We start from the raw sequence: 23,548 nt of genomic DNA, 5'->3' as shown, positions 1-23,548 counted from the left end.
CAAAATTAAGAATTTTTTTTCTACAAAAGATTAACATTTTTTTAAAATCTAAAACATAATAATTCTTCTATAAATTTGGTGTCTCTGTGATTGTACCGACCAAAGAATAAAGCAGAGGTGTCAAATGGGGAGCTCACAGTGCAATCTGTAGAAACAGGGCACAAAAGAAAACGGCGCAAATGCGTTTTTTCACCAATATCACTGCATTTGCATTTTTTCCCCACTTCCCTGTACATGGTGCAGAATATTTAATACCATTACTAGAGAGGACACTTGGTTACACAGAAAACAAGCCGCACACAGCCCTGGACATGGAAAAATAACAAGTTATGAAACATTGAAAGTGGGGAATGAAAAATGGAAACGCAAAAATAAATAAGGGCCTGGTGGTTAAGGGGTAAAGTCACATCTAGTAAAATAAAAGCAGAATAGCAGGCACTGGGGGGGGGGAGGTTGGGGGAGCCTATTTGGCAGGGGGTCTATGAGAGTTAAAGTATTTAACACTTTAGCTGCCTATGCAGACAGCAGTGACAGATACCTGACATCAGGGCTGCTGCTGCTGTACACTCCCGGCTCTGCTACATTATGTGCTGTCTTCCCGGGCTGGGAGAGGGGGGGGGGCAGGGACCTGATATACAGTGACAGATAAGACGATGTTCTCTCGCCCATTTAGCAGAAACATGAGGGGAAAAAAAAAAACTTTGTTCCAGCAAATCAGCATAAACTTCGGCTTCGTGGCGAATCGAATTTTTCCTGAAATTCTAACCGAAGTTAGAATCAGTAGAATCGATTCGCCCATCTCTACTCCTCAGATTCAAAAATCTATAACTTTTTCATTTTTCCGTGTACAAAGCTCACTGCAAGAAAAAGAGCAGAAAAAAACTTTACAATTATACTATCACTTGTACTAATTATTTCGGAAATAAAAAAATTGCTTCAAAGGTTAGTAACTATTTATTTAACAGTCTCTAAATGACCTTTTGTCTTGGTGCTTGTGGCTTCATTTGGAATCTGAGCACCATTAGTAAATTGCTGAAAACCTGTCTTCTATTAAACAGCAAAATAAATATCCCTACTATGAAAGGGTTACATATTTCTGTATTACTGAACCAGTGGTAACTGATTTTAAAATAGTCACTTAGAGCGAAAGTCATTAAGTCAATTGCTCTTCTGTGAATGTTACTTCCTGGCACTTTGGCTATCTTAGATCTAAAAGTAAATTAGGAAACATGAATGACATACATTTAAACTTTACTTTTTTCCATATTTACCATCCATGGATACAACCGATTAAATATATAATGTCACATACTTTGTGCTTTATAAAGCGGACCTTTCACCTCTGTTCCTTGGTTATTCATCCTAGAAATCTATCAATAAAAAGATGACTGGCTGGTATTAGCCATTCCCCTATTTCTATTTCTACTAGGAATAACAGGAATAATCCAATACAGAGATCAGAGTAAAGATGCTGCAAAATAGTTTTTATGCTGAATGCAGTCATTTACTAAAGATGCTTCATATTTGAAAAACCTATATAAGATATATCATAGTATCATAGTATATAACCAGTGAATTTTTTATATTTTCCCATAACCCCTGATATATTTGCTCTCCAGAGAGGCATCCAGGTCTCTCTTGAACATGTACATAGAGTCCGCCATAACAGTGTACAGCGTAACGGCATGACGTAGGCACGTCGCGCTGCACGAGCCGGCCACCGCCCATCCCCGCTCCCTGCGCTGATCATGTGATGGATGCCGGAGGCTGCTGATCGCTGTTGAACGCCGAGGGCTGACGCATGGGTGCCCGGGAGGGGAGCATTTTTGACCGGCCGAATCAGTGCCGCATTGGCCCTGCGGTGCCGCGGGGGTTCCGTTGCCTCAGCGCCTAGCGCATGCCAGAGGAGACAGTTTGTTGGCGGCCCAGTCCTGGTCCGGAGGTTCTCCATGAGGACGGAAGTTGGAGCAGTCTAAAGGACGAGTGGGCTCTGCTGCTGCTTGGTACCGGATGCGTCCTGACCTGGAGGAGGCGTTTGGGGTTGGCTGTCGAGGCGGCGTAGCTGGAGCGTTGCCCATGAAGTTGGCATGACCGGCCGCAGAGCTACTGAGAATCCCTGATGCCTGTTCCCTGCCTCTACGTGCCTTGAGAAAACGGAGGTTTGGAGTCGCTTGACCGGATGGGTGATAAGTATCTGGCCCTGTTACCCCCTTTCTCACGTATTAAGATGCCTACAATTGATATCAACTCTAACTTCCTTCCAAGCAATCTAACATGTGCCTCTTGTCTGCTTGCTATTGACCTGATATCTGCTCGCTATTTGCCTGCAACTGTGTCTCCTAAGCTATCCAACTGAATAATAATTACGGGACATTAGCTAAAAACTAACTTTGCTTTGAACCTCTCACTAACTCAATGTTGCGTTAGGTGGAGCGGGCGGAATATCGGTTTAACCCGCTATTTGTCATTTTCCATCTATGTACGCAGATAATTCGGGCCTTGCTAACTGTTGGCAATAACTTTGATTTGGGCACTATTATTCACTCTTATGCCTGTTACCCTCCCAATTATGGCTTACTATTGGTTTGTCATCTGACAGCTGCCCGCATCGTTTAATTCATTTAACCTAATAGGGTGGACGGTAAAATATTCAGTTGATACCTCATTGCCCACGTATTAAGCTGCCTACAATTGATACCAACTATGACTTTCTTCCAATCAATCTAACATGTGCCTCTTGTCAGCTTGCTATTGACCTGATACTTGCTTGCTATTTGTCTGCAACTGTGTCTTCTAAGCGATCCAACTGAATAACAATTTCGGGACATTAGCTAAATACTAACTGTGTTCAGAACCTCTCACTAACTCAGTGTTGCGCCAGGTGGAGCGGGCGTAATATTGGTTTAACCCACTATGTGTCATTTTCCATCTATGTACGCAGATAACCCGGGTTTTGGCTAACTGTCGGCATTAACTCTGATTTTGGCACTATTATCTACTCTTATGCCTGTTACCCTCCCAATTATGGCTTACTATTGGTCTGTCATTTGACAGCTGCTCGTATCATTTATCTCATTTAATCTAATATTGTGGACGGTAAAACATTCTGTTGCAAGCTCCGAGATAACAGCTGTGAACTAACCCTACATATTAACTCTTAGTTTGTTGCTTATTGTGCAAATTTGGGGTCTGCGGTTTCTGATTTGTAAGCAAAGTATTTGTGATAAAGGGGTACATATATTGGTTAGTGATCGAAGTCAGCAATGCCTCCTAAAAATGCCTCAAGGAAGTCTGTGGGGGCCTCCTCCCCTAAAGAGAAAGAGAAAGGAGGGGCTAAAGGGGATAATGTTACAAAATTGGATAAATTATGGAAGTCCCCCCCAGTTAAAACACGTACTGGTTTGCTTACGCAGAAAAATTCGGAAAATGAGGGTCAAGACCCTAAGTTACAGGGTCCAAGATCTGCAAGGTTAGAGGGAGAGGAACAGGAGGGGGAGGACGCAAATGTCGGTGGAGATAACGCTATGCTAAAAGAGATTTTAGACTCCATAAAAAATTGCAACTCAGCAATATTGGGCCTTACAGATCAGGTGGGAGCTTTGAGAGGTGATGTCTCCCTCTTGAGAGAGGAGTTGAATAGAGTAAGAGACAAACAGAACATTACAGAGGATAAAATGGCCAATATTGAGAAGGAGGTAGGCACTCTCAAAAAAATTACTTCTTTGTTGGAGATAGAGAATAAGGCCCTAAAAGGGAAAATTGCGGATATGGAGGACCGCTCAAGAAGAGCCAATTTAAGATTAATAGGGATACCAGAAAAAGCTGAGGGGGAGAACCCTGTAAGTTTTATTAAAGAGTGGCTCCTAAAGGTAATGGGGAAGGAGCATCTCTCCCCGAATTTTGATATTGAGCGAGCACATAGAATCCCGGCGGGTCCTCATATCCCGGGGAATACCCCCCGTACCCTTATATGTAAAATCCTACTCTCGAGAGATAGGGATATGATATTGAAACGAGCACGGGAGTTAAAGGAGTTGTCAATCCAAGGTGCTAAAGTTGCAATATATCCGGATTTTTCTAAGGACACGCTTCAGAAAAGGAGAAGTTTTCTGGAGGTGAAAAAAAGGCTTAGAGATAAGGGTATCATCTATTCATTGATGTTTCCGGCTAAATTAAAAATTATATTCCAGGGTCAGTCCCAGTTTTTTAATACGCCAGAACAGGCTTCAGACTGGCTAGATTTGAAGGGACTATGAATATATACATATCTTTCACTTTATCCTTGCACAGGTCGGCGATAGGGGTGGCGGGGTTGGGGGGGGGGCGGATAAGTGGCTGAAGTAGGAAGAGTTCTACCATGGTAGGACAGGACGGGGGGTCATGGGGGGGAGGGATGGTTCGATGCTGGGGATGCGGCCAGGTCTTAGGGTGTTCTTTAGTTTTGCCTGCTGTACTCCTTTTTTTTTCTATATACATATATGGGTACTAGGTTTATATCGTGGAATATAAGAGGGCTAAAAGATCGCCTGAAACGTTGTATTATCTTTGACTATATTGTTAAACAATTACCCGCAATCGTGATATTATTGGAGACACATCTGGATAAGGAGTCCTTGGCTTTTGTAGAGAGGAGGTGGGCTAGCCATGTTTACAACTCAGTTTTTTCCTCTTTTTCTAGAGGTGTCTCTATATTAGTACAGAAATCAGTTGACTTCCAAGTCTCGGAATCAAGGTGTGACCCAGACGGGAGATATGTATTCCTGTTAGGTATACTAGAGGGTATCAAATGTGTCGTGGCAGGAGTCTATATACCTCCTCCTTTCAGATACGATGTCTTGATAAGCTTATTGCGTTTTTTGGAGAAGGTGGGCGACTGCCCTGTTCTGGTTCTTGGCGACTTCAATGCCGTAATGTCTGACAAGAAAGATCGAACAGGGAAAAGAAACCTGGCAGGTATAGAGGGGGTAGATACACCCTTTGCTAGGTTCTGCCAGGAGGTGGGTTGGAGAGATGTGTGGAGATCTATAAATGGGGAACGTCAGGTATTTTCATGCTATAATCGCTCCCATAATACCCTTTCCCGGATTGACTTAGCCCTGGCTAATGATCTAGCTATTGATCGGGTGAGGAAAATACGATATGACAATCGCTCTATTTCTGACCATTCCCCAATGGTCCTCGAGCTTTCCGGTCCTGGGAAATCGGTCCGCAGGTTCTGGAAATTAAATGCGCATTGGTTGACTCTGGTGACAGATGAGGATAAAATTAAGGGAGAGATTTGTAAATTTATTTCGGCCAATAGATCCACGGAGGACCTGGGGCTTATGTGGGATTCAATGAAATCTTTTCTTAGAGGGATACTAAATTCAGAAATTATATACCTGCGTAAGCAATGGGCCAGACAGGAGAGGACTCTTAAAAAGGAGGTGCAAGAAAAGGAAAGGGCTTTTCTGGAGAATGGATCGAAAGAGCGGCACGATAGTTTTAATAAGGCACAAGAGGAATACAATAGATTAACTGCAAATAAGGCGATGCAGAAATTATTTTTTTTGGATCAGAAGGCACATTGTGAGAGTGGAGCACCTTCAAGGGGACTTCTTCAGAAAGTTAAAAAACAACAAGAGGTAAATAGAATTACAGCTATTAAAAATGATTTTGGGGGGGTTACGGTTAACATTCAGGAGATCAGAGAAATCTTTTTAAAATTCTTTCAAGGCATCTACTCCTCAGATTTGGTGGCGTCATTAGGGGAGATAAGGCAATTCTTAGATCATATTCAATTCCCATCTCTTTCGGCGGAGAGAGCAGAGAGGTTATCGCGTCCGGTAACTAGTATGGAGCTTGAGGAGGCTCTTGTATCCTCCAGACGAAATTCTTCCCCGGGTCTGGACGGGTTGCCGCTGGAAATATATAATAGATTTGGGACTATTCTCCTACCTCTTTTGGTGGAGATTTGGGAATTTGCTCTAAGAAAGGGTAGGCTGCCTGATTCGTGGTACGAGGCAAGTATAGTCTTGATACATAAAAAAAATAAAGACCCTTTGGAAGCTGAATCCTATCGACCGATATCGCTTATCAACGCGGATGCTAAATTGGTGGCAAAATTAATGTCAAATAGATTAAAGGAGTACGCGCCATTACTTATACATGAAGATCAATGTGGTTTTGTTACTGGTCGCCAGAGCAAGACCAATATTAGACGGTTGTTTGCGGGCCTGCAGATGGGCCAGGGGGGGTCCCGCTCCATCCTGTCGTTGGACGCTTCTAAGGCCTTTGACAGGGTGGAGTGGGACTTCCTCTGGGAGGCGCTGTACAGATTTGGGCTCGGTGGCACGTTTGTAGATTGGCTTAGACTCTTTTATAGGGCCCCTAGGGTCTGTATTAGGGTGAACGGCGATTATTCGGATTTTTTTACATTGTCTAGGGGTACTAGGCAGGGATGCCCCCTGTCCCCGTTGCTATTTGCGTTGTTTATCGAACCTCTGGCAATTAAGCTTAGGGCAGATAGGGAGATAGAGGGGGGAGGACTCGCCGGGCCTATGGATAAGATTATGTTATACGCTGATGATGTCCTCCTCTGCCTAAAGGACTCTGATATATCTGTGCCGAAAGCCTTGAAGGCTATCCAGGAATTTGGTAGATTTTCAGGTTTTCAAATAAACACCCATAAGTCGATTCTGGTCCCTCTAGACACCGACGCACACCTCAATTATCTGCAATTTGATCTGAAGGTCTCAACCTCATGTGATTATTTGGGCTTAAAGATCACGCCCAAGGTTGACGACTATGTTACCTTAAATCTTGCCCCCTTGCTAACAAAAATTAAAAACAAGGTCAATACATGGAATTCGCTCCCATTAAATCGTGCAGAGAGAGTTGTCCTCACAAAGAGTGTATTGCTACCTCAAATATTGTATATATTATGTAATTCCCCGTGTTGGATAGGCAAGAAATGGTTTGGGTTTATTCGTGCGATTATAAATAAATTACTCTGGGGGAGGAAGAAGGTGCGTATTAAACAAGAAACTTTAATGTTAGATAGGGAAAGGGGCGGTCTTTCGCTTCCTTCCTTCTACCATTACTTTCTGGCGGCACAGGCACAGTTTATTCTGGAAAACAGACAGACTTCTATATTTCACGCGATCACCTCATGGTTGGGGCGAAGATATGAGTCTTTGCCTGCACTCTTGGAGTCTGGTCAATTGAAGAGTCTTAATGAAAAAAAATTCCCTCTGACGAGGCTATTGGACTATACATGGAGAGACCTCAGGAGGCTATTTGGTATTAAGGGGGGTTTTAAATTTACGCCTTTGTGGGGAAATCTCAACTTTGTAGAATTATATAAAATGGAAGATATCGAGTTTTGGAAAAAAAAAGGGGATTAAGTCTCTGGAGCAGTTGGGGGAATATGGTTCACTCCCTTCCTTCCAGTTTTGGTGCGATAGGGGTATTCTGGAGGAAAGGGATCTTTTTAGGTATTATCAAATTGCACATGCATTTAGAAAAGAAGCACACCACGATAGGTTTACGTTACACGTAGGGGGTAGTTTCACAGATTTATTAGATCTAGAATTGTCACGACTTAACTTATCTAATATTTATCACCGACTAAGGTCCATCATTGATCAGAATTGCACTCACGTAAGCCAAGAGAAATGGACAAAGCAGGTCGGCTTCATCACAGCGGCACAATGGCGAGACATTTATAGGAATGTGGTTAGATCAACGATAAATTTAAATCATAGATGTACACAACTTAATATATTATATAGAATTTATTTTTCACCGTATTTAATGTTTAAAGCGGGCCTAAGCGAAAATGCTAACTGTAATAGGTGCAAGAATCCCCAAGCCGATATTTTACATGTTCTTTGGGATTGTCCGAAGATCAACTCCTATTGGGAGGCGATATTTACGAATCTGGAGGATCAGCTTCAATGTGCGTTTCCCCGTGTCGCCACGTTTGGGATTTTGGGCTTGCTCCCGATCTCTTTAGACGACAGATTAAAAAGTGACTTGGCCTTAAAGATTATCTTCCTTGCAAGACTAGTATTAGTCAAACATTGGATAGATAACAAGTCCCCAACAGTAAATGAATGGAGTAATTTAGTACATCATATAAAATCGTACGAATGCGCCTACGAGAAACGATATAGGAAAGGCAGCAGACTTAATCAAATCTGGAACCAGTGGAGGCTTTAGAGGTCTATCCTCTACCCCGCTGCTTCCTTATTATGACTGTGCAGACATCCCCAGCATCGATAGAGGGTGGAGAGGGAGGGGGAGGGAGAGGGGGATCATATACATTGATATCTGTTTTAATAAATTGATGGCTTGTATTGTTGGAAGTTAAGGATATGCTGTTAGCTGCAAGATGCTTTGTAATGATGTATTGTAATATTGATTCAGGCTGAATGTGAAAAGATGCCAGGTATTATATTATTGGAAAAATGAAAAAAATTAATAAATAAAAAAAAAAAAAAAAAAAGAGTCCGCCATAACAACCTCCTGAGCCAGAGAGTTCCATAATCTCACTGCTTGTACAGTAAAGAATCTTTGTCTATGGTGTAGAGGATGCTCCCAGTATTTAGTCAACCCTATCAGCAACATGCCGAATGCAAACACCCGGGAAACAACACAACGTTCAGTATGCACAGTCTTTGGAATCTCCCACTACCAGCACCTGTCTGGTCTTGCCTGTGCTCCCATCACCCTTCTTTCTGGAGCAAACAGTCCCCTGGTTGCTAGAGGCCGCGTCTTGTTGCAGCATTGCTACCCCAGAGCTGATATCCCCCTCATCCGCCAGCTTGCAAAACTTATTGGGGTGCAATAGATCAGAACGAGACTCCATGCAACGCTACCCTCTACCCTTCCTGCTACATGTTAACCAACTAGCTGCCCCTTCACTCTGCACCTACAAACTTCCATCCCCACATCCATCTTCCCCAATGAGTTTGAGCACCAGGAGCAGCAAACTTCACTCCATATTGTCAATTGCCCGCCGCCTTGAAACTTGCTCATTACTATCCATGAAGTGCAAGCAACAATAATCATTGTAGTCAATAAGACAGTTGGTAGCCTTCGTGCTTTTTATACAGTGCTGGGCATGGCTGTAGATGATAGGGACTAAAAGCTAGTTGATGAGCTGCTGAGCAGTCCATCAACTAGATTTTCTGGATGAGCCAAACCCAAACAGTGTTTGAGGACCCGAACCCGTGCTATTGGGTTTGCTCATTCCCACTAATAAGCTTTACAGATGTGTGATATACTTTTTATCTATAAGCCATAGGCTGATAAAGTCATTGGAGAGAAATCTATAACAGATCACTTGTGCATGAATAGATGAGCAGGGCTTATGTAATACCATAAATCTCTTTATACCAATATATAATTGATTAAGTTCATTTTATGGTGAATGCAGTCATTTACTAAAGATGCTTCATAACCTTTTTAATTATGATAACCTTTATAATTTTTTATAATAATAATATAGATAAGCATATTAAATAACAATATTTAGGACAATTGACAGATAGTTTAGAAGTTAACGAGAACTAGTCACCAAATTTTAACGTATACAGCCAGTGACAGGTTCCTATAGAGCTCTATTAACAAACTTACACCCTTCTGTTAGCTAAAAGTTGTTTTCCTTGCATCCACATAAATCAACTTTATCTTATATTCCCTGGCATCAGAGAAAGCTTGTCCTGCTTCACCAGCCCCTCTTATCTACTTCTTTCCATGTCCCATGCCTCTGTTCAGCATGTCTTGTGTTTAGAGTGACATCATCACAAGTCCTTTAGCCTCCTAACAAACTATAAACCGTGTAAATATCTGATCACATGAAATCACAGCAGTCTCCATAGACTTATATTCTTCCCCATCCTCCATGGAATTATACTTCTCCCCATCCTCAGTGGAAGCTCCTGTGATTTCATGTGATCAAATACATATCTGGGTTAGACGTTGCGGATGTAACAGGACCTTTGATGATGTCATCCTGGTCACATGACTTTAAGTTTCCAATGATGTAACAGAGCTCTCCAAATATCATATTATGACAATCAGCAACAAGGACACAGGGCAACATTACTATGCAGGACTCAATGTGCTGTACTCACATTGCAGCCATGAAAACGGACCATTTAAGGGCAATGCATTTTAATAAATCCTTATTTTAGGTGGGTTAATTTGCATGACAGGTTCTCGTTAAAAGTAAGTTCACAATGCATTTTGTGAGATAATATTTTGTGAGACCATTATTACCATTTATCAAGCATGGTAATCATTCAAAAGAATTTGATCCAGTGATTATCCTAATACAAGCTTATTAACATTGTATACCTTAAGGATAAGTGAAGATCTATGTAGATACTCGGAGGGGGGGGGCAACAAAAAAGGAGGAACATTTCCCCTTGATTAATTGCCATAGATCTGAGACCCTGCAGCAGAAGCACTAAAAATATCTGCATTCCAACCAAGGTGTTTCTGCACTAGCAGAATTTCATGGCACCAGGTCTTCTCCGCATATCATTTTTCATAATTTGACACTGATAAAGGGTTGTAGCACGTCTGCGTCTTTATACAGCTGTATTCATATCCATATCAAAAATGTTTGCATCTCCCTTCCACAAACAGACTGCTCCCTATTTGTTGGCCTAGTTTTCTTTAAAAATCTTTTTTTTCATATAAAAAAGAATTTCTGTTTCTCTCTTCTGTCACTGCCCACTGTAAAGCGATGGATCTCATAAAAATAGATGCTTTGCACAACTGACAATATATTAAGCACTATACAAAGCACAGTTTAGAGCAGTGATTTTCAACCTTTTTTGAGCCGCGGCACACTTTTTATACTTAGAAAATCCTGGGGCACACCACCAACCAAAATAGCACAAAATGACACTAAAACAGTCATAAAAGGCCTCCCTTTACTAATAAAAAGGCCCTAGCTGCCTCCCTTTACTAATAAAAAGCCCCTGGCGGCCTCCCTTTACTAATAAAAAGCCCCTGGCGGCCTCCCTTTACTAATAAAAAGCCCCTGGCGGCCTCCCTTTACTAATAAAAAGCCCCTGGCGGCCTCCCTTTACTAATAAAAAGCCCCTGGCGGCCTCCCTTTACTAATAAAAAGCCCCTGGCGGCCTCCCTTTACTAATAAAAAGCCCCTGGCGGCCTCCCTTTACTAATAAAAAGCCCCTGGCGGCCTCCCTTTACTAATAAAAAGGCCCTAGCTGCCTCCCCTTACTAATAAAAAGCCCCTAGATGCCTCCCTTTACTAATAAAAAGCCCCCAGCTGCCTCCCTTTACTAATAAAAAGGCCCCAGCTGCCTCCCTTTACTAATAAAAAGGCCCTAGCTGCCTCCCTTTACTAATAAAAAGGCCCCCGGCTGCCTCCCTTTACTAATAAAAAGCCCCCGGCGGCCTCCCTTTACTAATAAAAAGGCCCTAGCTGCCTCCCTTTACTAATAAAAAGGCCCTAGCTGCCTCCCTTTACTAATAAAAAGGCCCTAGCTGCCTCCCTTTACTAATAAAAAGGCCCTAGCTGCCTCCCTTTACTAATAAAAAGGCCCTAGCTGCCTCCCTTTACTAATAAAAAGGCCCTAGCTGCCTCCCTTTACTAATAAAAAGGCCCTAGCTGCCTCCCTTTACTAATAAAAAGGCCCTAGCTGCCTCCCTTTACTAATAAAAAGGCCCTAGCTGCCTCCCTTTACTAATAAAAAGCCCCTAGCTGCCTCCCTTTACTAATAAAAAGCCCCTAGCTGCCTCCCTTTACTAATAAAAAGCCCCTAGCTGCCTCCCTTTACTAATAAAAAGCCCCTAGCTGCCTCCCTTTACTAATAAAAAGGCCCTAGCTGCCTCCCTTTACTAATAAAAAGGCCCTAGCTGCCTCCCTTTACTAATAAAAAGCCCCTGGCGGCCTCCATTTACTAATAAAAAGCCCCTGGCTGCCTCCCTTTACTAATAAAAAGGCCCTAGCTGCCTCCATTTACTAATAAAAAGCCCCTGGCTGCCTCCCTTTACTAATAAAAAGCCCCTGGCTGCCTCCCTTTACTAATAAAAAGGCCCTAGCTGCCTCCCTTTACTAATACAAAGGCCCTAGCTGCCTCCCTTTACTAATAAAAAGCCCCTGGCGGCCTCCCTTTACTAATAAAAAGGCCCTAGCTGCCTCCCTTTACTAATAAAAAGCCCCTGGCGGCCTCCCTTTACTAATCAAGAGCCCCTAGCAGCCTCCCTTTACTAATAAAAAGGCCCTAGCGGTCTCCCATTACAAATTAATAGGCCCTAGAGGCCCCCCTTTACTATTTAAAAGGCCCTAGAGCCCCCCTTTACTAATTAAAAGGCCCTAGAGCCCCCCTTTACTAATTAAAAGGCCCTAGCGCCCCCCCTTTACTAATTAAAAGGCCCTAGAGGCCCCCCTTTACTAATTAAAAGGCCCTAGAGGCCCCCCTTTACTAATTAAAAGGCCCTAGAGGCCCCCCTTTACTAATTAAAAGGCCCTAGAGGCCCCCCTTTACTAATTAAAAGGCCCTAGAGGCCCCCCTTTACTAATTAAAAGGCCCTAGAGGCCCCCCTTAACAAATAAAAAGCCCCAGCCTACCTTTACTAATAAATAAAAAACCCTAGCTGCCTTCCCTATACAAATAATAACCCTATATACTTACCCTTGATGTCTTCTTGACGTCTCCTTCACTCCTAATGGCGATCCGCTCACCTTCTGTAGCTCCTGCACCGCGCGCCTCTGGTCACGTGACTTACGCGACCTGACGTCAGAGGAACAATTAATCTGTGTAAGAAGGATCTTGGTTTCAACAGTAGCTGTGATAGTAGGAAATAGTCTCATATTCAAGGTCAAAGCAAATGGTCCTGAAACAATGTGAAGAATTATCTAAAGTGTCTCGGTGCAGAACTGTTCCAGTTGCTCATTGCAACCAATCAGAGATCAGCTTTTATTTTCCCAACGCAGTTTATAAAATGAAAGTTGAGCACTAATTGGTTTCCATGAGTAACTAGAACAGTTTTGCTCTCAGAAACTTCTGATAAATTTCCCTGAATGCCTTTGTATTCAAAGAGCTACATGTGTCTCACTTGCAATGGTTACTTTGTTACATACACCTGAAGATCTGCTGGATAATGGAAGTATGTCACTGAACAGTCTTGTGGCAGTAGTGTTTATGTATATAAAAGCATACATACTTGATGTCATAAGCAGAAAAAAAGAATCAGCTCGAATCTATTATTCATGAAATGTAAGGGGGTACTATAAGGGGTAATTTTAAAGTTCAAAAAATAAATCTTACTTGTCAGTATACACTACTATAATTCATCATAATTGTAGAATTATATTTATTATACCTTCTGAATTAGTTTGAAGGCCAGAAACTGTTCATTGTAGATTTATATTTGTACGAGGGAATAATGGAAGAATGTAAACCAATATATGTTATGTACTGATCACACACTCAGAATTAGAGAGGACAGCCTCCTTCTGATCCAATAGCACAACGAAGGTGGAGTTTTCCCAGTAAACGGAGCCAGATATCTTGTTAAAAATATGTGTTTTTGTTTTTAATGAACTAGAATAATCATTAAAGATATTAGGGAGTGTGTCTTGTGTATTCTTCGAGCTAATCTCTAACCCTAATTACTTTTGAATTTAGATCCATATAGAAATCAAAGCTTACTAGATTTCCACAATATTGGCATTTTTTCTTTACCATTCATGAAATGCCTTTCTACCTTGGGCATTTCTGAGTAGAACATTATTGTTGTTGGCTGACTGAATTAATTTATGCATCATCTCACATTTCACCGGCATAATAATGGGGCTGATGTATTAAAAATGGCACTTTCTATGTCAGTCTTAATGATTGGCATGTCCTTCATGAGACTCCAAGCTATAGGGCATTTTAGTTTTCTGGCCAAGATTATGCTAAGTTTGGCTGGCCAAAACATCTCTGCCCTTACCTGCCTTGTAAAAGATTTCTAAAGACTGGCACACAAGGAAAGATACATAAGTTCCATCTGCTTGTACATTGGGCCTATAGCATCAATATCTTAATACATAGAGAATCACTTGGGAATATAATCAAGTAGAATTTTTTCAGTTTCATTGTGCTATTTTGACAGTAGCTTCATGAATCTTTTTGCCAAGCAAAATTTTTGACAACTGATGACATACTTCTGATCATTGGGAATTAAAACGAGGAGATCCTTCCCTTAACATATATAAATGCATACACCCTTAAAGGGAACCTGTCACCATGAAAATGCAGAAATGGTACTATCTGAAATTGAGTCCGTAGCCGCATGAGAGCCAATTAAATGAAGTCTGACACAATGCAATGTAATCTACATGCAGTCTAGTAAAGAGCAGTGGGTATTAAGCAGATACTTTTGTAGTAGAAAATTCAAACATATCATGACATTTATTCTTGTATACCTCAGCTACTTTTATGCTTTGAGTCAGGGAGAAGTTCTCTCCATCCCTAACCCCCCACCATGTATGACTGTACAGAGATAGTTACCAATAAATCATTGCCTGCTTACTTGACTTATCCACTTTTTCAAAGCATAAACAAAGCAAAGTTAGATATGGACACATGTCAAGTTATGTTCAAGATTTCCCCCACAAGATTTTTTTGTGACTTTTCTGAAGTTCAACTTACCCAAGACCAGACCCGAATACCCACCAGAAACACCTGTAAATGCCTGTGGAAAAGTCACCAGCAATGTGATAACACTGGCACAAAAACGCTGCTGGCATTCCTGTTGGCATCAGTGGGGAGTAATTATCCTTCCCAAAAAGGCTGAGCCATGTTAGTTTCGGGGGAACTCGCGGTCCATTGGTTTAGGTTCCACCAGCAATTTTGCTGACATTACTGGCAGAGGGGCGGAACTGAAGCCTTCTATTGAAGTTTGGGTTCACGCCAGAGAACTCAAACAGGCAAGCTTTGATATGAACCCGAGCTCCTTCTGCTTTAGAACAGGCAGAGTACACTTAATAGTGACTTGTTCCCTTTAGCTTGGTTAAGAGCTGCAATATTTAATTCAATCAAGCCAACTCAATAAAATGTGCTGGTACAACCCTTAACAAACTGTATAAATGCGTAAAATGCGTAAAAGTGTAAAATGCGTAACCACAGATGGTTGACCACAGATCGGCACATATAGGATAAACATATAACTTTATATTAATGTATCACTTTGTTACAACAAGCTGCTTATTTCTTATCACACACAAACTGGGTATAGCGAGCCAAAAAGAAAGGTTAGGACACATCTGTATGCACTTTACATTTACATTATGTATCCAAAGAAGGTAAATATAGGAGGATGGATCATATAGCAATATCGAATGGCACAAACAATGAACAACATTGTGGATACTACTGAAAGTAGGCTCGTAGACTAGTATGGAACAACTAGGGAAAATGCCCTTGGTGCCCAAGTCGAATAACGGCTTTCAGTGTGAGAAGAAACCATTCTCATAAATAGAATTCACACAATGGTGTGTAGGCTGAATACAATCCATGGTCAAATTAAGAAATATAACGTAAATTACATAATGTATCCACTGGGAAAATCAATTTAGGATGGTAAAATAACAAGAACTCTTGCATGAAGTGCCGTTCACACATCTTACGTGTATTGTCACAAGCCTCGCTGGATATTAGAATTACATTTACTCCACTATAAAGTTGTACACAAGCTTGCTGTATATTATGTCATTCAAGCAGGCAAGCATATCTGTGACTGAGATAAGTGACTATTGCTTAGTTATTTTGGCTATGGAAACCGCAGATTTATGCACTGCAAATTTTATATTCAGTATTTTTTGCCCTCAGGCTTAACAGCTCTCAATTCACAAGTATGATTACTTGGAATAGAAAGATGCTACAGGAAGTAAATTGGTATTATTTATATCTATTTCCATCTTATATAATTGAATTTTAATGTGTATAATTTGAAATAAAAGATGTATACAGTAGCCTCTTTCCAATTTTTACCATTCTAGAAATATATATTTGGAAGGGTCAGTCATTTCCATCCATGGCTCGCAAATTAACCATTACTGTTTTATTCCACTTTTGAATATTTCTTCAGTGTCCTTTTTCTTGCCCTCCTATTTTCTTTTCCAGATTATCGGCGTACCTGTCTACTCACTGATACAGTGAGTCACTGGCACACATTGACACATTGTAAACCAGGAATAGCCTCCAAATTGAATTTATTTTGATCCACTTCTTCCTAGAATTCCATTTCTGTTTTCATCTGAGCCTTGCACCATTGCTAACAATATGACATGTTCAGAGCAGGAAGCTCATCTTCTAGAAGAGACTTTACCAGAGCATTCAATATATATCTAATAATGTTTTTTCTATAATATTACAAGTCATATCTACAGCAGTGAACTAATTCTAAGCCAATTCTTTCATCCCTCCACAGAAACAACTAATTGAGAAAACATATAGTCAAATTAGCATGTAGCAGGATTACAAGACTGGTTAATAATAGAATGATGACTAAGGTAAGTTTGCCACTTGCAAGTGATAAAATATTCAAGCATATATAACTCGTATTAGTAAATGAAGTAGAGTGGGGAATTTTTATTAGCTAAGGCTAACCCATATCGACTGTATCTAGGAATTTGGCTGCATTACAGACAACACTACGGCAATTTAGTAAACCATATTGTAATTGGGAAATAAAGTTGTATTTGTTGGTTTATGAGCAAAATGTTGCTTTCATCAATATTGTCATACAGCATAATTATGAGTGTCAAATTTAGGGAACACATTATTCTAAACCTTTCCCACTTCATGTTAACATTTCATCTTAAATGAATCACAAGAGCATGAACATCACAAAAACTTCAGATAAAATTTCAGCACTTTCATAAAGACATGGCTAGTTTTAGTCCCAGGGACACAGAAATGTAATTTTATTTATCACATTGGGGCACATTTACTAAGGGTCCGCGGACCGCAATTCTGTCGGGTTTCCCGAATATTTCCTTTTTGCACCAAATTACCCTGGGTTTTTGGTGCACACGATCGGATTGTGGTGCATCAGCGCCGGCTTGCATGCAACAAAAATCGGGCGGCGTGCCGTCAGACAACCCAACTGATTCGGACAAACCGCAGAATTTAAAAACGAAATTGTGTCGCAAGATCAATCACTCACATGCATCGGGAAGAAGGTGAACTCCGGCAGACCTCAGCGGGGAAGCAACACATGCAGGATATCAGGCGCACGACCTTAGTGAATTGCGGCAGACCCAAATCCTCGTTGGACAATGCAAAGTGGAGATCATGACGGGACGGGTAAGTAAATGTGCCCCATTGTCTCATTATGAAAAGTTTAATTGAGTGGTAGAAATGTAAGCAACATATACATACCTGTCGGCATATTTTCCCAGGACACATCTGTAAGTATTCACCTGCCTGCAATCCTGTAAAAAAAGACTATTCCCAGGCACTCTGTGACATATCCAGAGTGCCTGAGGGTAATAATTGTACACACCTCCAGCAGCAATACTTACCTCCTCTCTCTTGCTAGAGAGGCCAGTGACATCACCCAGCCTAATTATTAGCCTTCATAGAGTGTCTGAGGCTAATTAGTATATTTAAAAGGTTTTCTTTTTATAAAATTGCTGACGTGTGAAGGCTAACAAGATGTGTTCCCGGATTGGGGAGAAGAAGCCAACAGGTATGTATATGCAGCTTAAATTACTACCATGCAAGTGCTAGTTTTCCTTTAAACAAACATGATAGTGAAAATGTTGACAGCCTGACCATAGTAGGACACAGGGGTAATGATGACAAGTGTAGGGGATAGTATTAAAAATGTATGGAAGGGGGAGCTGATGCAGAGGTTTTAAATGGCAGAAACCCTTAAGATAATATAGTTATACTACCTGGTCTGACATGTTATCAGGTTTATTTTCTTCATTCCTAGTATTTCTCATATTGCAATAAGAATGAAAAAATTTATATTTTACTATGTGTCTCTGGAGAACAACCATACTCTTCAATCCTCCTTCTGGGTGTAGGGTAGCCAGGGCAGAAATAATGACTCATTATGCTCCCTCTGCAAAAAAGGCTAAATTCACGTTTATACATTGACAAATACTGGCAGATGGAGGCATGCTTTTCGCCTCCATCTGCACAATGTTTGTCGATAAAAGATGGTAGCCATGGTGCAATCACATCTCAGCAGACCGATGAAACTGTCAGTGTAACTGACAGACCACTTAGATGCTTTGGTCACTATTGGCCAAGGCATTTATGAGGTTAAATGGTGATATCGTTGTCCCAGCCGTTGCAGTGTTCGCAAGTTCTGAAGTATGTATTCCCTCTCAAAAATGTATATTATATAATACTGTCTTAATGAATATATTTTATTAAAGAAAACTGTGTCCTGCTTTATCCCAGCTACAAAATAAAGGAAAGTGTTTAATTATTTAACTCTTTACAGACAGACCCTGTGAGCTGAATCATCAGGGGGACTATTCTCTAGCTATGCAAAGAGTTAATCTTTAGCCTGCTTATCTGTCTGGATGGGACTCTGAAGGGTTACTGGAGGAGAAAGAGCAAATACAAAGCACAGAGAAGATGTTTTACTTAAAGAAGCATATAAAAGGTTTTCTATAATCACTTGCATTTTATTTCTGAAACAAAATATTGCTAAGTTATGCTTTAAGATTTTTATTACATCTTAAAAAGTATAAACTGCTGTCCTGGCCACTATTTTGCCAAAGGGTTACATTTTGCTTTACATATTGCTTATTCAAGTAACTTCACTTTAGTTATTGAGGGTGTGGTCACAAGTTGCAGTTAAAACTGCATTGCAATCAGTTTTGAGGTGGTTTTAGGTGCAGTTTTGTCAATTTAACAAGTGAAAGACATGAACTGAATGGGTGAATGACATTTGTGGAGCAGGTTTCCCCTTCAAAATCAAATTCACTCGTTCCGTAAATGTCTTTTACCTGTTAAAATGACAAAACTGCACCTAAAACCACCTTAAGGCTGATTGCGATGCAGTTTTAACTGCAACGTGTGACTAAACATTAATCTAAACATTAATGAGCATAAAACCAAAAAAGTTTAAGTTGGTTATAGAGTTATAAATGTGTATGGCACAAAATCCAAAGTTACTTCCATATGTAAAATAGCCAAAAGTATTCAACTACAAAAAACTAAAATGCAAAATGACTAATGCATATATACAAGTTTAAGCATATAAAAAAGGTTTCAATCTGTCAATCTAATTAAATTTAGTTACTGCTTAGAATTGCTTGGGGAGGGTGATATATTAGAGAAGCAAGCTAATATTTCAAGTGTAAAGCTTGAAGCAGTACATCACTAGACCAAAGGTCTATTTCTCATCCGCTCACTTCAATGATTTGTGGACTAGGATTTTAACCACCTAAATCACAGCAAGAGGATCTGCCAAAGAGGAATATGGTATTTACTGGGCTGGGTAGGGTGAACTCAGCAGCAGCTGGAAACCCTAAAGCTACTAATGAATTCTGTTCTCATCAGCAGGTGCCATTGCACTAAATTGAAATCACTCCAAGAGGTTTCAGGGACACCAAGACAATTACAAGAGCCAACAGAAAGCATACAAAAATGATATAGAAAGAGAAATGTTAAATCCCTACCAAGAAACATGAAAGGTTGGGGACTCCTTCCTCTCATTAGGCTAAGTGAATGTGACATATGGGTCCCTGGGATGCAATGTGCCATGCATAATTGTGCTGATAGTGAGTGATGGCTCTTTCCAGGTTTTTCGCCATCAGGAGATGCATGGAGGTCATTAAACGTATATTTATAGTTCCTAAATCATTTACAGGGGTGCAAATCAGGAGTAATGCTTCTCCAGGTACTAAATTATAGTAAAGAGTGTAAAGATATAAAACACTTACAACTTATCAATGGATGTTTTACAAAATTGTCAAATAGCAACTAGTGACTGATCAATTATGTCAAGAAAGGGCAAATGTTTAAGAAGAATAAATTCTAATATTTTCCCAGTAGGCTCTCCTTAGTCCCATTAGGATATATTCTGGTGATTTGAGCAGTTGCTTGATCACTGTTCTTCCTGATGGTGTATATTGATTGTTATGTTAATTATAATAATTAAAACTCTTTTATCACTCTTTATATTTGTATTTGTAAAAATAAAGAAATCAATAAATTTACTATTTGCAATTTTAAATGTCTAATTTGAGGGAGAATGTAACATGTTTTATAGCTATGCCTTAAAGGAAACCTACCACTTAGTATGGCAGGGGTAAGCTGTAAGTACCGAGCACCAGCTCAGGGTGAGCTGGTGCCGGTACTTACTTTCGTTAGTGTTAAAACCGCGGTATCGCGGTTTTAACACTTTTTAAACTTTAGGGCAGAAGACACTTCGGCGCTGCGTGCGCACGATCGTGCGCGCGCCTCCATAGGAAATAGCGGAGATGTTGCGCGCGCACGGTCGCGCGCAGCGCCGAAGTGTCTTCTGCCCTAAAGTTTAAAAAGTGTTAAAACCGCGATACCGCGGTTTTAACACTAACGAAAGTAAGTACCGGCACCAGCTCACCCTGAGCTGGTGCTCGGTACTTACAGCTTACCCCTGCCATACTAAGTGGTAGGTTTCCTTTAAATTGGCCAACATGTAATCTCTCTTCTCCACCCATATTGTATACTGTACAAAATCAATTTTCTGAAAAGGATATGATACAGAAGCAGAACTGTATGTAAAGGATATGATCGCCCCGCCGCTTCAAATTCGCAGCCCGATACATGAAGAGGCTTCTGCCTCTTCATGTATCGGGCTGCCAGTTGCGCAGCGTTTTTCCTACGCCAGGCAGGGTGTATAATATATATATATATATACACTCACCGGCCACTTTATTAGGTACAACATGCTAGTAACAGGTTGGACCCCCTTTTGCCTTCAGAACTGCCTCAATTCTTCATGGCATAGATTCAACAAGGTGCTGGAAGCATTCCTCAGAGATTTTGGTCCATATTGACATGATGGTATCACACAGTTGCCGCAGATTTGTCGGCTGCACATTCATGATGCGAATCTCCCGTTTCACCACATCCCAAAGATGCTCTATTGGATTGATATCTGGTGACTGTGGAGGCCATTTGAGTACAGTGAACTCATTGTCATGTTCAAGAAACCAATCTGAGATGATTCCAGCTTTATGACATGGCGCATTATCCTGCTGAAAGTAGCCATCAGATGTTGTGTACATTGTGGTCATAAAGGGATGGACATGGTCAGCAACAATCCTCAGGTAGGCTGTGGCGTTGCAACGATGCTCAATTGGTACCAAGGGGCCCAAAGAGTGCCAAGAAAATATTCCCCACACCATGACACCACCACCACCAGCCTGAACCGTTGATACAAGGCAGGATGGATCCATGCTTTCATGTTGTTGACGCCAAATTCTGACCCTACCATTCGAATGTCGCAGCAGAAATCAGATCAGGCAACGTTTTTCCAATCTTCTACTGTCCAATTTCGATGAGCTTGTGCAAATTGTAGCCTCAGTTTCCTGTTCTTAGCTGAAAGGAGTGGCACCCAGTGTGGACTTCTGCTGCTGTAGCCCATCTGCCTCAAAGTTCGACGTACTGTGCGTTCAGAGATGCTCTTCTGCCTACCTTGGTTGTAACGGGTGGTGATTTGAGTCACTGTTGCCTTTCTATCAGCTCGAACCAGTCTGCCCAGTAACAGCATGTGGTTCTAGGTTTAAGGTCCTGTATAAACCCATTTGATTATGGAGAAATGATTTCACTTAAAGTGATTGCCTGGAATTACTGTTGCATGATGACATCACTGAGTCCTCCTTGGGCCCAATGTGAAGAAGAAGAGAGGAGTGAAGAGAGAACATTCAAACCTTTTATTTTGTACAAAATGTATCAGAAATTTAGTTAATATCTGCTTGGAAGTTGTATTCTTTATATAAAGGTTATGAAAAATCGCATTATGTATGTATATGTTATAAAAATATGAAATAAAGATGATACAAGATAAAGCAAATTTGGTGATCATTGGCCTATAGGATCTACTGTACAATATATTTTCCTGTCTTGGCTATCTACATCTTCAGGTGTCAGAGATGTATGTAGGATCAGGGGTTTTCAACTCCAACTGTGCTGAATTTGCTTTCTTGTCAACACAATTTGTGACAAGAGGAAAGATGCTAGAATCAATCACAGTTGTAATAATATGGCATGTATTTGTGCTCCTCTGTCTTCTCAATATGTTGTTGCAGGGAGTTCAAAGTTCATAAGGAATGTCATTAATCATCTTCCTCAGTGCTGTGTGCCCATTGGACAGTTCTATTAATCAGAGTCCTATCAGACCTACAGCATGGTTAGGTCTCCATTGTCCTGTTCCCTACCTATCATACAAAGATAAGATTATCAGTGACAACCGAGACACCCATTGAGCAACAGCAGAGTTAGGGGATAAAAAGAGGATTTTTTTTCTTTATTTATTCTCCTGTCTTGAAGATGAGCTGTTTCTTGTCTTGTCAAACTGCATCCCTTTCTTTAAAGAATCCGCTTTAAGAAACCAATTTGTCACACCGGACAATCATGTGAGATTCCATAAAAGCCACAGCAGCTTTAGGGAAAAAAATAAATCAGAAAGCTTTAAACGCGGTCAGAAGGGGTTTTGAAATCCAGTAGAGTGGCCAATATCAATTAATCTTTAGGATGCAAGGGGATTGTGAGGATGAACTGGTAGTGAAGTGTCAAAAGCTTTAGATGAAAGAACGTATTGATATTTCTCTTCTATGTTATTGTTTCAGTCCCATGTGGTTTGCAATGGCTGTGATGATGTCATTGCAGTGAATGCGGATTTTAACCACTTCACTCTTAGCACCTATAGAGCCAAAATACTTATTTCAGCCTAAATATAAATGATCAGAATCGTGTGGACATCAGCATTCCTCCAAATGACCCATGGAGGCGCTTCGCCAACTTGTCTATAGAAATGAGTATATTACGACGTACCTGTGCGCTGCCATATCTACTATCTACTGCTAGCTAGGAATTCATTCATTCCATTAAAGCTCATTGGTTTTACCTTTTTCTTTCATTTCAAGGCTGTTCCTTTTATTGTCTCTACAGACAGATAATGCGTTCAATCTACTTTTATGTGTTTAATAAATTTAAATAGCTCATACTGTATTCTTTTCGCTTTGTGACTCTATTATTCTGCATATGGCATTCATTGTGTGATATTGTCTAAATGTTCACTTTCTAGCCACAATGCAGACAACATAAAACAAATAAAAAATAATGATCCCATTACCGATATCATCACATACTTCAATATGAATATATGAATACACATCCCATTATTCTTAATATGCACGCATTATGTTATCTATATGTGTTGAGCCTTGGTTATAGCAGAGAGATTTTTCAACTCAGATTTTCCTTCATTAGATTATATTGTGCATGAACAACATTATAGTTTCTTATGATAGATGATGCATTGGGGAATTATTTTACTTAGCCTGACACATATTCTACAT

The 23,548-nt window shown here is 40.6% G+C and overlaps 1 long non-coding RNA gene across 2 annotated transcripts in view; it reads left to right on the top strand.

Moving 5' to 3' along the window:
• LOC140116585 (uncharacterized) overlaps positions 1–18,807 on the top strand; it is an 89,129-nt gene extending 70,322 nt beyond the window's left edge. For both annotated transcript variants that reach the window (XR_011852832.1, XR_011852833.1), the window contains exons 4-5: positions 16,444–16,525; positions 18,475–18,807. This is a non-coding gene — a long non-coding RNA (uncharacterized lncRNA). The remainder of the gene's footprint in view (positions 1–16,443; positions 16,526–18,474) is intronic.
• Positions 18,808–23,548: the final 4,741 nt, after the last annotated feature.

This window comes from Engystomops pustulosus, chromosome 2 (assembly GCF_040894005.1).
Source record: "Engystomops pustulosus chromosome 2, aEngPut4.maternal, whole genome shotgun sequence".
In the NCBI taxonomy this organism is placed as follows: domain Eukaryota; kingdom Metazoa; phylum Chordata; class Amphibia; order Anura; family Leptodactylidae; genus Engystomops; species Engystomops pustulosus.
Note: the sequence above shows the minus strand (reverse complement) of the source record. Positions and strands in the feature narration are given on the sequence as shown.